Below are 14,244 nucleotides of genomic sequence, written 5' to 3'. Positions count from 1 at the left end.
GACATTGGTATTTTAATAGGGCCTGCACTGAATCTGTGGATTGCTTTAGGTAGCATGGTCATTTTCATTTGTGTTCTATTGAATATCTTTCTTTAGGGTTTTGTAGTTTTTCTTGTAGCAGTCTTTCACCTTCTTGGTTAAATGTTATTTTAGGTATTTTATTTTGATAGCTATTGTAAATGGAATTACCTTCTTTATTTCTTTCTCAGATAGTTTATTATTGGGTTTATAAATGCTACTGATTTTTGTATGTTTATTTTGTATCCTGAAACTTTACTAATTTTTTTTTATCAGTTCTAAGCTTTTTGGTGGGTTATTAGGTTTTTCTAGATATAAGATCATGTTATCTGCAAAGGCAGACAATTTGACATCTTCTTTTCCAATTTGGATGCTATTTATTTAGCTAAGTATTTATTTAATTTTTTTATTATTATACTTTAAGTTCAGGATACATGCTCAGATCTTGCAGGATTGTTACATAGGTATACACATGCCATTGTGGTTTGCTGCCTCCATCCCCCCATCACCTACATTAGGTATATTTCCAATTGTTATCCCTCTCTAATCTCCCCACCCCTTGATATCCCTCCCTTTGTCCCCTACCACCCAATAGAGCCCAGTATGTGATGTACCCCTCCCCGTGTCCATGTCTTCTCATTGTTCAACACCCACTTATGAGTCAGAACATACGGTATTTGGTTTTCAGTTCTTGTGTCAGTTTGCTGAGAATGATGGTTTCTAGATTTATTCATGTCCCTGCAAAGGACATGAACTCATCCTTTTATATGGCTGCATAGTAGTATTCGATGGTGTATATGTGCCACATTTCTTTTATCCTGTCTTTCATTTATAAGCATTTGAGTTGTTTCCAGATCTTTGCTATTGTAAACAGTGCCACAATGAATATATGTGTGCATGTGTCTTTATAATAGAATGATTTATAATCCTTTGTGTATATACACAGTAATGGGATTGCTGGGTCAAATGGTATTTCTATTTCTAAATCCTTGAGGAATTGCCACACTGTCTTCCACAATGGTTGAACTAATTTATAATCCCACCAACAGTGTAAAAGCATTCCTATTTCTCCACATCCTCTCCAGTCTCTGTTGTCTCCAGATTTTTTAATGATCACCATTCTAATTGGCATGAGATGGTATCTCACTGTGGTTTTGATTTGCATTTCTCTACTGACCAGTGATGGTGAGCATTTCTTCATACATTTGTTGGCTGTATAAATGTCTTGTTGGGATTCTTTTTTTCTCTGTAAAATTGTTTTAGTTCTATGTAGATTATTATTATTAGATTATTATTATGCAGATTATTACTAGGCCTTTGTCAGATGGATAGATTGCAAAAATTTTTTCCCATTCTGTTGGTTGCTGGTTCACTCTGAGTGTTTCTTATGCTGTGCAGAAGCTCTGAAGTTTAATTAGATCTCATTTGTCTATTCTGGCTTTTGTTGCCATTGCTTTTGGCGTTTTAGTCATGAAATCCTTGCTTATGCCTATGTCCTGAATGGTATTGTCTAGGTTTTTTTCTAGGGTTTTTATGGTGTTAGGTCTTGTGTTTAAATCTTTAATCCATCAGTAGTTAATTTTTGTATAAGGGGTCTGGAAAGGATCCAGTTTCAGCTTTCTGCATATGGCTAGCCAGTTTTTCCAACACCATTTATTAAACAGGGAATCCTTTCCCCATTGCTTGGTTTTGTCAGATTTGTCAAAGATCAGGTGGTTGTAGATGTGTGGTGTTAATTCCAAGGCCTCTGTTCTGTTCCATTGGTCTGTATCCCTGTTTTGATATCCGTACCATGCTGTTTTGATTACTGTAGCCTTGTAGAATAGTTTCAAGTCGGGTAGCGTCATGCCTCCAGTTTTGTTCTTTTTGTTTAGGATTGTCTTGGCTATGTGGGCTCTCTTTTGGTTCCATATGAAGTTTAAGACTTTTTTTCCAGTTCTGTGAAGGTCAATGGTAACTTGATGGGGATAGCATTGAATCTATAAATTACATTGGTTAGTATGGCCATTTTCACAATATTGATTCTTCCTAACTATGAGCATGGAATGTTTCTCCATCTGTTTGAGTCCTCTCTTATTTTGTTGAGCATTGGTTTGTAGTTCTCCTCGAAGAGATCCTTTGTTCTTTGTTAGTTGCATTACTAGGTATTTTATTCTCTTTGTAGCAATTGTGAATGGCAGTTCATTTTTGATTTGGCTCTCTTTAAGTCTGTAATTGGTGTATAGGAATGCTTGTGATTTTTGCACACTGATTTTGTATTCTGAGACTTGGCTAAAGTTGTTTATCATCTTAAGGAGATTTTGGGCTGAGAGGATAGTGTCTTCTAAATATACAGTCATGTCTTCTGGAAATAGAGACAATTTAACTTCCTCTTTCCCTAACTGAATACCCATTATTTCTTTTTCTTTCCTGATTTCTCTGGCTAGAATTTCCAATACTATGTTGAATAGGAATGCTGAGAGGGCACCATTGTCTAGTGCCAGTTTTCAAAGGGAATGTTTCCAGGTTTTATCCATTCAGTATGATATTGGCTGTGGGTTTGTCGTAAATAGCTTTTATGATTTTGAGATACATTCCATTGATACCTAGTTTATTGAAAGTTTTTAGCATAAAGCGCTGTTGAATTTTGTCAAAGACCTTCTCTGCATCTATTGAGGTAATCATGTGGTTTTTGTCTTTGATGCTGTTTCTGTGGTGGATTATGTTTATAGACTTGTGTATGTTGAACCAGACTTGCAACCCCAGTATGAAACCTACTTGATCATAATGGATAAAGTTTTTGATGTGCTGTTGCAATCGGTTTGCCAGTATTTTATTGAAGATTTTTACATCTCTGTTCGTCAGGGATCTTGGCCTGAAATTTTCTTTTTCAGTTGTGTCTCTGCCAGGTTTTGATATCAGGATGATGTTGGTCTCATAAAATGAGTTAAGGAGGATTCCCTCTTTTTGTATTGTTTGGAATAGTTTCAGGAGGAATGGTACCAATTCCTCTTTGTACATCTGGTGGAATTTGGCTGTGAACCCATCTGAACCTGGACTTTTTGGTTAGTAGGCTATTAATTGCTGCCTCAACTTCAACCCTTGTTATTGGTCTATTTGGGGATTCAACTCCTTCTGGTGTAGGCTTGGGAGGGTGTAAGTGTCCAGGAATTTATTCATTTCTTCTAGATTTACGGTTTACGTGCATAGAGTTGTTTGTAGTAATCTCTGACAGTAGTTTGTATTTCTGTGGAATTGATGGTGATATCCCCTTAATAATTTTTTAGTGCATCTATTTGAGTCTTCTCTCGTTTTTATTAATCTGGCTAGCAGTCTGTCTAGTTTGTTGATCTTTTCAAAAAAACAGTTCCTGGGTTTATTGATTTTTTGAAGAATTTTTTTGTATCTATATTTTTTAGTTCTGCTCTGATCTTATTTCTTGTCTTCTGCTAGCTTTTGAATTTGTTTAATCTTGCTCCTCTAGTTCTTTTAATTGTGACAGTAGAGTGTCAATTTTAAATCTTTCCTCTCTTCTCATGTGGGCACTTAGTGCTATAAATTTCCCTCTAGACACTGCTTTAAATGTGTCCCAGTAATTCTGGCATGTTGTGTCTTTGTTCTCATTGGTTTTGAAGAACATCTTTATTTCTGCCTTTCTTTCATTATTTATCCAGTAGTCATTCAGGAACAGGTTGTTCAGTTTCAATGTAGTTGAGCAGTTTTGAGTGAGTTTCTTAATCCTGAGTTGTAATTTGATTGTGCTGTGGTCTGAGAGACTGATTGTTATGATTTCTGTTCTTTTGCATTTGCTGAGGAGTGATTTACTTCCAATTATGTGGTTAATTTTAGAGTGAGTGCAATATGGTGCTGAGAAGAATATATATTCTGTGGATTTGGGGTAGAGAGTTCTGTAGATGTCTATTAGGTCTGCTTGGTCCAGATTAGAGTTTAAGTCCTCAATATCCTTGTTAATTTTCTGTCTCATTGATTTGTCTGATATTGACAGTAGAGTGTTAAAGTCTCCGACTATTATTGTATCAAAGGTTCTAAGTCTCTTTGTAGGTCGTTAAGGACTTGCTTTATGTGTCTGGGTGCTCCTGTATTGGGGGTGTGTGTGTGTGTGTGTGTGTGTGTGTATAGTATAGTTCTTCTTGTTGCATTGATCCCTTTGCCATTATGTAATTCTCTTCTTTGTCTCTTTTGATCTTTATTAGTTTAAGTTGGTTTTATCAGAGATTGCAACTCCTGCTTTTTTTTTTCTCTCTCCATTTGCTTGGTAAATCTTCCTACATCCCTTTATTTTGAGTCTATGTGTGTCTTTGCACATGAGATAGGTCTCCTGAATACAGCACACTGATAGGTCTTGACTTTTTATCCAATTTGCCAGTCTGTGTCTTTTGATTGGGGCATTTAGCCCATTTACATTTAAGGTTAATATTGTTATGTGTGGATTTGATTCTGCCATTTTGATACTCGTTGGTTGTTTTGCCTGTAAGTTGGCATAGTTTCTTCATTGTGTTGGTTGTCTTTACCATTTGATATGTTTTTGCAGTGGCTGGTACTGGTTGTTCTTTTCCATGTTTAGTGCTTTTTTCAGGAGCTCTTGTAAGGCAGGCCTAGTGGTGATGACATCTCTCAACAATTGCTTGTTCATGAAGAATTTTATTTCTCCTTTACTTATGAAGCTTATTTTGGCTGGATATGAAATTTTGGGTTGAAAGTTCTTTTCTTTAAGGATGTTGAATATTGGCCCCCACTTTCTTCTGGTTTGCAGGGTTTCTGCCAAGAGGTCTGCTGTGTCTGATGGGTTTCCTTTTGTGGGTAACCCAACCTTTCTCTCTGGCTGCCTTTAGCATTTTTCCTTCATTTCAATCCTGGTGGATCTGACAATTATGTGCCTCGGGGTTGCTCTTCTTGAGGAATATCTTTGTGGTGGTCTCTGTATTTTTTGTATTTGAATGTTGGCCTGCCTTGCTGTGTTGGGGAAGTTCTCCTGGATAGTATCCTGAAGAGTGTTTTCCAGCTTGGATTCATTCTCCCCATCACATCGAGGTACACCAATCAAACATAGATTAGGTCTTTTCACATAATCTTATATTTCATTTGTTAATTTCTTTCCACTCTTTTTTTTTCTAGCCTTGCCTTCTCATTTTATTTCATTGAGTTGATCTTCAATCTCTGATATCCTTTATTCTGCTTGATCAATTCAGCTATTGAAACTTGTATATGCTTCATGAAGTTCTCATGCTGTGGTTTTCAGCTCCTTCAAGTTGTTTATGTTCCTCTAAGCTGGTTATTCTAGTTAGCATTTTGTCTAACCTTTTTTCAACATTCTTAGTATCTTTGCATTAGAGAACGTGTTCCTTTAGCTCAGAGAGGTTTGTTATTACCCACCTTCTGAAGCCTGCTTCTGTCAATTTGTCAAACTCATTCTCCATCCAGTTTTGTTCCCTTACTGGTGAGGAGTTGTGATCCCTTGGGGGAGGAAAGGCATTCTGGTTTTTGGTGATTTTCTCTTTTTTGAGCTGATTTCTTCTCATCTTCATGGATTTATCTACCTTTGGTCTTAGAAGGTGGTGACTTTTGGTTGGGGTCTCTGAGTGAACATCCTTTCTGTTGATGTTGAAGTTATTTTTTTCTGTTTTAGTTTTCCTTCTAACAGTCAGGCCTCTCTGCTACAGGACTGCTGGAGGTCCGCTTCAGACCCTTCTTGCCTGTGAATCACCTGCAGGGGCTGCAGAACAAACAGGATTGCTGACTGTTCCTTCCTCTAGTAGCTTCATTCCAGAAGGGTGCCTGCCAAATGTCAGCCAGAGCTCTCCTGTATGAGGTATCTCTTTGGATATACGGGGGTCAGGGAGTCATTAGAGGGGACAGTCTGTTCCTTATCAGAGCTCAATTGCTGTGCTGGGAGTGCAACTACTTCCTTCAGATCTGTTGGGCAGGAACATTTATGTCTGCTGTAGCAGAACTCACAACCACCCCTTTTGCCTGGTGCTCTATCCCAGGAAGAGGGGGCTTTATTTGTAAGTCCCTGATGGGCTGCTGTATTTTTCAGAGATGCGCTGCCCAGCATGGAGGGAATCTAGTCACAGTCTGCCTGAAGAGGCATTGCTGAGCTGCTGCCAGCTCCACCCAGCTGCTGTGTAAACTTCCTTGTGATTTTTTTTACTCAGGTAAGGTTAGAACTGCCTCAGTAATGGCAGACCACCTCAGTAATGGTGGACCACCTTAGGAATGGCGGACCACCTCTGTGATGGTGGACACCTTTTCCCCACCAAGCTGGACCATCCCGGGTTGAGCTTACACTGCTGTGCTGGCGTGAAACTCTCAAGTCAGTGGGTTTCAGTTTGCTTGTCTTTGTCAGGTAATTACTGAGCCAGATCACTTGGTCCCCTTCCTTCAGCCCCTCTTTTTTTAGGGGAATGGGTAGGCTCTGTCTCACAGGTGTTCTAGGTGCCAGCTAAAACAGCTGCCCAGATTTGTGCTGGAAGCCAGTGGCACCAGGTGAAACAGCTGCCCAGGTCTGTGCTGGAAACCCATGGTGCTTGTCAGCCCGGCCGGGATCTCCTGGTTTTTGGGCTGTAGAGACTGCATAAGAAGCACAGCATCTGAACTGGAGTGCTGGAGTAGCCTCTGTTGAGTGGAGAGGAGTGGGTCCTCCAGCCCATTGCAATTCCCGGGTGAGGCAGCACCCCACCCTTCCTTGGTTTGCCCTCCTTTGGCTACACCCACTGTCCAAACAGTCCCATTGAGATGCACCTGGTACCTCGATGGGAAATGTGGAGATCACTCACCTTCTGGATCACCCTGGCTGGGAACTGCACTCTGGAGCTGTTCCTATTTGGTCATCATGGTGGAAGTCTTTATTTATTTATTTAGCTGACTGCTCCAGTACTATATTGAATAAAAGTGGTGAAAGTGGACATCCTTGTCTTTTTCTGGTCCTTAGAAGAAAACCTTTTCTGCTTTTCCAAATTTAGTATGATGTTAGCTGTGAGTTTATCATATATGCCTGTTATTATATTGAGGTATATTCCTTCTATGCCTCCTTTATTGAGAGTTTTCATCATTAAAGAATGTTAAATTTTATCAAATGCCTTTTCTGTTATCTGTTAAGATGATATGATTCTTGCCCTTCATTATGTTGATGTGATGTTTCACATTTATTGATCTGCATATGTTGAACTATCCTTGCATCATTGGCAAAAATCCCACTTAATCATGGTATATTAGCTGTTTGATGTGTTGGTGGATTTGTTTTGCTACTATTTTGTTGAGGATTTTTACATGGATGCTCATCAAATATATTGATTTGTATTTTGTTATTGCATCCTTGTTTTGATATTGGAGTAATACTGACCTCATAAAATTAGAATTTTCTGTGCTTCAATTTTTTGAAGTAGCTTGAAGAGAATTGGTGTTAGTTTTCCATAAATTTGGTAGAATTCTGTAATGAAGCCATCTGGTCCTGGATTTTTCTTTGTTGGCAGACATTACTAATTCAGTTTCATTATTTGTTAGTCTGTTCAGGTTTACTATTTCTTCTTGATTAAATTTGGTAGGCATATGTATCCAGAAATTTGCCTATTCTAGGTTTTCAAGTTTCTTAGTGTATAGTTGCTCATAATATACTCTTATCTTTTGTATTTCTGTGGTATCACTTCTACATCTCTATTTTTAATCCTGATTTTATTTGGATCTCCTTTTTTCTTGGTGAAGCTAGCAGTTAATCAATTTTTGCTTCCCACCCCCCACGCCCCAAAAAGCCAGCTCTTTGCCATTGACTCCTTGTAATTTTTTTTTGTCTCTATTTTGTTTAATTCTGCTCTAATCTTTATTATTTCTTTCCTTCTATTAATTTTGGGTTGGGCTTAATTTTGCATTTCTAAGTTTTTTGATGTTAATCATTAGATTATTTGAAATCTTCGTGGTTTTTTAAATGTCAATGTTTATTGCTGTAAATTTACCTCTTAGCAATGCTTTTACTGTATTGCACAAATTTTGATATACCGTGTTTTGATTTTCATTGTTTTCATAAACTTTTTCAATTTTCCCTTTAATTTCTTCCTTGACCCAGTGGTCATTCAGGAGTATGTCATTTAATTTCCATGTATTTGTACACTTTTCCAAGTTTCTCTTATTGTTGATTTCTCGTTTTATTCCATTGTGGTCTGAGAAAATGCTTGATATAATTTATGTTTTCTAAATGTGTTAAGATTTCCTTTGTATCCCAGCATATGATCTATCCTGGAGATTGTCCCATTTCCTGGTCAGAAGAATTTGTATTCTATGGCTATTGTATAAAATGTTCTATAAATATCTGTTAGTTCCATTTGGTCTAGAGTGCAATTTAAATCCTTTGCTTTTTTTGTTAATTTGCTGTCTAGATTATCTTTCTAATGCTTAGAATGTCGAAGTTATCAATTATTATTGTATTTTACAGTTATTATTGTATTGGAGACTATATCTCCTTTTAAATCTAATCATATTTGCTTTATATATTTGGGTGCTCCAGTATTGAGTGCATGTATGCTTAGAATTGCTATATCCTCTTGCTAAATTGATAGCTTTATTATGTAATGACTTTTTTGCCTCTTTTTCCTGTTTTAACTGAAATAAGTACAGCTACTCCTCCCTGTTTTTGGTTTCTGATTGCATGGAATATCAGAATATCTTTTTCTACAACTTAACTTTCAGTCTATATATCTTCAAAGGTGAGGTGAGTGTCTCACAGGCAGCACCTAATTGGGTCATTTTTTAAAAAATCTATTCAGCCAGTCTATATCTTTTAAGAGAAAAGTTTAATCTACTTACATTCAAAATTGTTATTGATACTGGATGCTTAATTATTCATGTCATTTCTTTCTGGTTGGTTTGTATATTCTTTGTTCCTTTCTTTCTTACTGTTTATCATTGTGCTTTTGTGGTTTTCTGTAGTGGTAACATTTGAGTCCTTTCTCTTTCTCATTTTTATATTTGCTCTATGAATGGGTTTTATACTCTAATGTGTTTTCATGATGGCAGGTATCATCTTTTTGCTTCCCTTAATCATTTCTTATAGGGCTGGTCTAGTGATGATTAATTTCCTCAGCTTTTGCTTACCTGGAAAAGACTTTATTTCTCCTTTATTGATGAAAGATAACTTTGTTAGGTATATGTATGTATGTATGTATGTATGTATGTGTGTGTATGTATATATACATATATGGCACTTTAAATAAATCATTCCATTCTCTCCTAGCTGTAAAGATTCTGCTGAGAAATCCACTGTTAATCTGATGGAAGTTTTCTTGTAAGTGACTAGAAACTTTACTTTTGCTGTTCTGAGAATTATCTCTTTGACTTTTGACAGCTCGACTATAATGTGCCATGGAGAAGACCTTTTTGCATTGCGTATGTTTGGAAAATTCTCAGCTTCCTTTATCTAGCTATCTAAATCCTTGGTAGACTTGGCAAGCTTTCAGCCATAATTTCATTAAATATGTTTTCTATTCCTTTTATTTTCTCTTTGACTTTTGGAGCACAGAAAATTTGATTATTTTGTCACTTTATTTGTTCCATGTCACAAAGGCTTTGTTGATTCTTTTTTAAAATTTTTGTTTGACTAGATAATTTCAAAAGACCTGTCTTCAGGTTTTGAATGCTTTGTTGTGCTTGCCTTAGTCTGTTGTTGAAACTCTCAAGTGTATTTATCATTCACTGAATGAGTTCTTTAGTTCCAGAGTTTCTGTTTGGTTCTTTTTAACGATACCTATCTCTTTGGTAAATTTCTCATTCATATCTTGAATTTTTTTTTCATTTCTTTGTATTGTTTTTCTTCTTTTGTATGCCACTGACCTTCTTTAATATCATTATTTTGAATTATTTTTCCAGGATTTCATAAATTTCTTAATGCATTCTATTGCTGGAGAATTATTGTGTTCCTTTGGAGGTGGCATACTGCGTTTTTTATATCTCTTTTGTCCTTACACTGATATCTGTGGATCTGATGTAAAAGTCACTTCTTTCAATGTTTTGGATTTAATTTTGTAGGGGAGGACTTTTTCCTGAAGATGTATCCATGATGTTGGCTGGAGGGTACTTTGCCTTTGATTCTGGATGAATGAAGTAATGTATGCATATCATTTCATTAGCTATAAACAATAGCAGTAGTGTCTGTGATTTCCTCAGTTGTTTAGGGTGCCATGTCAGTAGAGGCTGTGGTAAGTTTTGCTTGGAATGGAGATGTCAGGTGGGCCCCAACGGTGTTAGTAGTACACTGACTATTGCCTGTCCCTGTGTCCCAGGGTGGCATTCACTGGCACCAGTGTCAGTGGATTCAGGTAGGCCAGTTCTTGGGCCTCTGACTGGCTTGTTTGGGTGCCAGTAGTAGCCTTGGTGGGCTGGGTGAGTGACTGGGTCTTTGTGCTCCTGTGCAGTGTGGCATGGACAATGATAGTAACAGTGGCAGGACAATCCTCTGGCTCCCAAGTAGCCTGCACTGGTTTCATTGGTGCCTGTGACAGATTTGGCAGGCCAATCCCCAGGCCTGCAGGTGGGTGTCAGCTGTGCTTGTAGCAGCAAGCTGGGTGGGCTCATCCTCAGGCCCCCAGGAGCAATGCTCAGGTGCCATTGATGATGGATGGGTCAGGGTAATTGCCAAGCCCCCAGATACCGTTGGAGATGCTTGATCAGACACTAGGGAGAGCGCTTCATCAGGGACTAGTGGGAGTTGGTCCAGGTGGGTCTGTCTTCAGGCCCCTCACTAGTGTGTGCAAGTGCTGGCTGCAGTAGTCATGGATGGGGTGATCACAGGCCCTTGGCAGAAGTGTGAGTTGAAATGGCTGTGCAGCATCCTTGCTGCTGGGGAAGGTGGGGTAATTTTCAGTGGCAGTAGCCACAAACAGAAGTCTAGGAAGCACACACTTTGGCCCCAGGTGTTGGCTATAAATGGGGTACCCTTTCCTTAGGGCACCTTTAAATGTACTGTGGTGTTGCTACTGGGGGTGAGAGAATTACTGCCAATGGTTATGCTTTGGACCTGGCAACAGCAGCCAGCAATGTTGTCCATCTGTGGGCAGGGGTTGTCAGTGGGATTCCAGAGATATCAATGTTGGGCCCCATGACAGAATCCAGTTTAGTCGGGGATGGACTCTCAAAATGGTGCCCTGCTATAGCTACTTAGGATTTTAAGGGTGTGTGAGAGCTCCCTCTCTGGAGGAATGCTGTTGTGTAGTCACCAGGCAGATCCTTATATTATTAGTTTCAGGGCCTGCAAGTGTTGAGGGTCTCTCCCCCATGGCTAGGATTAAAGGAGCCCATGATGGGAATGTGTACTACTGCAGGTTGTTCAATTACCCTTTCCCTTCACTGGGGAGCCTCTCCAGGCTCCAAGCCAATCCTGATGGAGCCGGCTGTCTCACTTTCTTTCTCCTTCCTTGCTTTGGGTGTTTTCTGTCACTTCTTTATTAATTTCCAGCATTCTCTCTTAGGTGATCTATTAAAGTATGATTATTTACTTGCTATTACGTTTCTTCTTTATGGAGGAGACAAGTACCAGATGACTAGTCAGCCACTGAGGCCCACTGACATCACATTTTTTTCATATACTAATCTATTGATGAACATTTAGGCTGTTTTAACTGCTAGGCTATTGAGTATAATGCTGCAATGAACATGGAACATGGAAGTGCAACTATCTCTTCAAAATCCTTCTCTCAGTTTTCTTGGATACATACCCAGAAGTGGGATTGCTGGATCATATTGTAATGCTCTCTTTAACTTGTTAACAAATCTCTTTGCTGCTTTCCTTAGCAGGTACACCATTTTATTATTTCCTCCAATAATGCCTAAGTGTCCCAACTTCTTCATGTCCTTACTAACAAGTATCTGATACAAGTATGACCACCTCTGCTTTTTTTTGATCACCATTTACATAGATTGTCTGATTTCATTCTTTCATCTTCAGCCTATGTGTGTCTTTAGATTTGAAGTGACTTACCTACAGGCAAGTACTTTGATCTTTTGTTATTTTTATTTATTTTTTTGTGAAAGAAAGAAAGAGAAAGCGAAAGGAAGAGAGAGAACAGGAGTCTTGCTCTATTGCCCAGGCTGGAATGCAATCTAAAAATAGGTATTAAAAACCTCTTTTATGCCGATAATTGTACTTAACAGCAGAGACAGGAAGGAATAAGGGAAGAAAATAACAAACAAACAGCCAACCAATATTTCATCTAAATCTCTGAAATGCTATGCAAATGCTGAAGAGTGATTTACTTCCATTTATGTGGTCACTTTCAAAATAGATGTAATGTGATAATTTAAAAAATGTATGTTCTGTGGACCTGGGGTGAAGAATTCTATAAACATTCACTGAGTTTACTTGTTCCAGGTCTGAGTTCAAATCATAAATGTCCCTGTTAATTTTCTATCTCATTGATCCTCTGAATATTAACAATGTGGTGTCAAAAGTCTCCCGCTATTATTATGCGGGAGTCCAAGTCTCTTTATAAGTCATTAAGAACTTGTCTTATGTATCTGGGTGCTCCTATATTGGGAGCATATATATTTATGATCATTGACTCCTGTTGTTACATTGATCCTTTTACCATTATGTAATGTCCTTGTTTCTTTTAGTCTTTGTTACTATTAAAGTCTATTTTGTCAGAGACAAAAGTTACAACTCCTGTTTTTTTTCTTTTTTTTTTTTTTGCTCTCCATTTGATTGGTGTGTCTTCCTCCAAACTTTTGTTTTGAGTCTTTGTGTGTCCTTGCTTATGAGATGGATCTGGATACAGCATGCTGATGGGTTTTGACTTTTTATTCAATTTGCATGTCTGTGTCTTTGATTGGGGCATTTAATCCATTTAAATTTAGGATTAATATTGATATTTGTGAGTTTAATATTGTCATTTAATGCTAGCTGGCTATTTTACCCATTAGTTGATATAGATTCTTCATTATGAAGATACTCTTTACCTTTTGGTAAGTTTTTGGGATGACTGATACTGGTTGTTCCTCTCTGTGTGTAGTGCTTCTTTCGGAAGCTCTTATAAAGCAGGCCTGGTGGTCATGAAATCTCCGAGTGCTTGCTTGTTTGCAAAAAATGTTATTTTTCCTTCATTTATGAAGCTTAGTTTGGCTGGATATGTTATTTTTATTTTTATCCATGTAGCTACTCTGTCTTTTTATTGAGTTTAATCCATTTATGTGTAAAGTAATTACTGATAGGGAACGACTTATTGACATTTGGTTAATTGTTTTCTGTATGACTTAATTTTGTCTCTCTTTTCCTCCCTTGCTTCCTTCCTTTGTGTTTTATTATTTTGTAGTGGTATGCTTTGATTTATTTCTTATTTTCTTTTGTGTATCTCCCATAGGTGTTTTCTTTTTGGTCATCATTGAGATTTTTAAAAATCTTAGTTGCAACCATTTATTTTAAATGGGTAACAACTTCAGTTGAATACAAAAACTCTGCTCCTTTTATCGCCTACATCACTTTAAGTTATTGATGTCACAAATTACGTTTTTGTATTTTGTATTAATATATTTTATAGTGACATTTATGCTTTTATATTTTAAATTGTATACCTGAATTAAAACTGTTTATGTACCACCATTACAGAAAAACAGTATTCTATATTTTTCTATATATTTACCCATGTAAAAGACTTTTATATTTTTATATGCTTTCATGTTGGTGTCTAGAGTTGTTTTATTTAAACGTGAAGCATTCCTTTAGCTTTTAATTTAAGACAAGTCTCACAGTGAGTTTTGTTCCTTTAGTTTTGTTTACCTGGAAAGATTTTGGTTTTTCCTTCATTTTTAAAGGTCAGTTTTGCTGGATATAGCATATATAGATATAGAAAAATCTTGATTAGCCGGTGTTTTTTTTGTTGTTGTCTTTTTTTTTTTTTTTTTAAGCATTTTGAATGTATCATACCATTCCCTTCTGTCTGGTAATGTTTCTGCTGAGAAACCCACTAGTAATCTTATTTAAGCCCCTAGTATGTGATGAGTCATTTATTTCTTGGTGCTTTCAAAATTCTGTCCTCGCCTTTGACTTTGGACAGTTAGATTACAAAATGGTTCAGTGTGGAAATTCATCTTAGAGTGCTTTGAGTTTCTCACATCTGAATTCCCATTTAGTCCAATTGGTCTGGGGAGTGTATTAGTCCATTTTTGCATTGCTGTAAAGAAATACCCAAGACTGGGTAATGCATGAAGAAATGAGGTTTAATTGGGTCATGGTTCATCAGGCTATAC

The sequence above is a fragment of the Sapajus apella genome, unplaced genomic scaffold, assembly GCF_009761245.1.
Source record: "Sapajus apella isolate SASKATOON/1434 unplaced genomic scaffold, GSC_monkey_1.0 scaffold21, whole genome shotgun sequence".
Taxonomy (NCBI): Eukaryota; Metazoa; Chordata; class Mammalia; order Primates; family Cebidae; genus Sapajus; species Sapajus apella.
The sequence above is the reverse complement of the archived record's forward strand: the minus strand, read 5'-3'. Positions refer to the sequence as shown.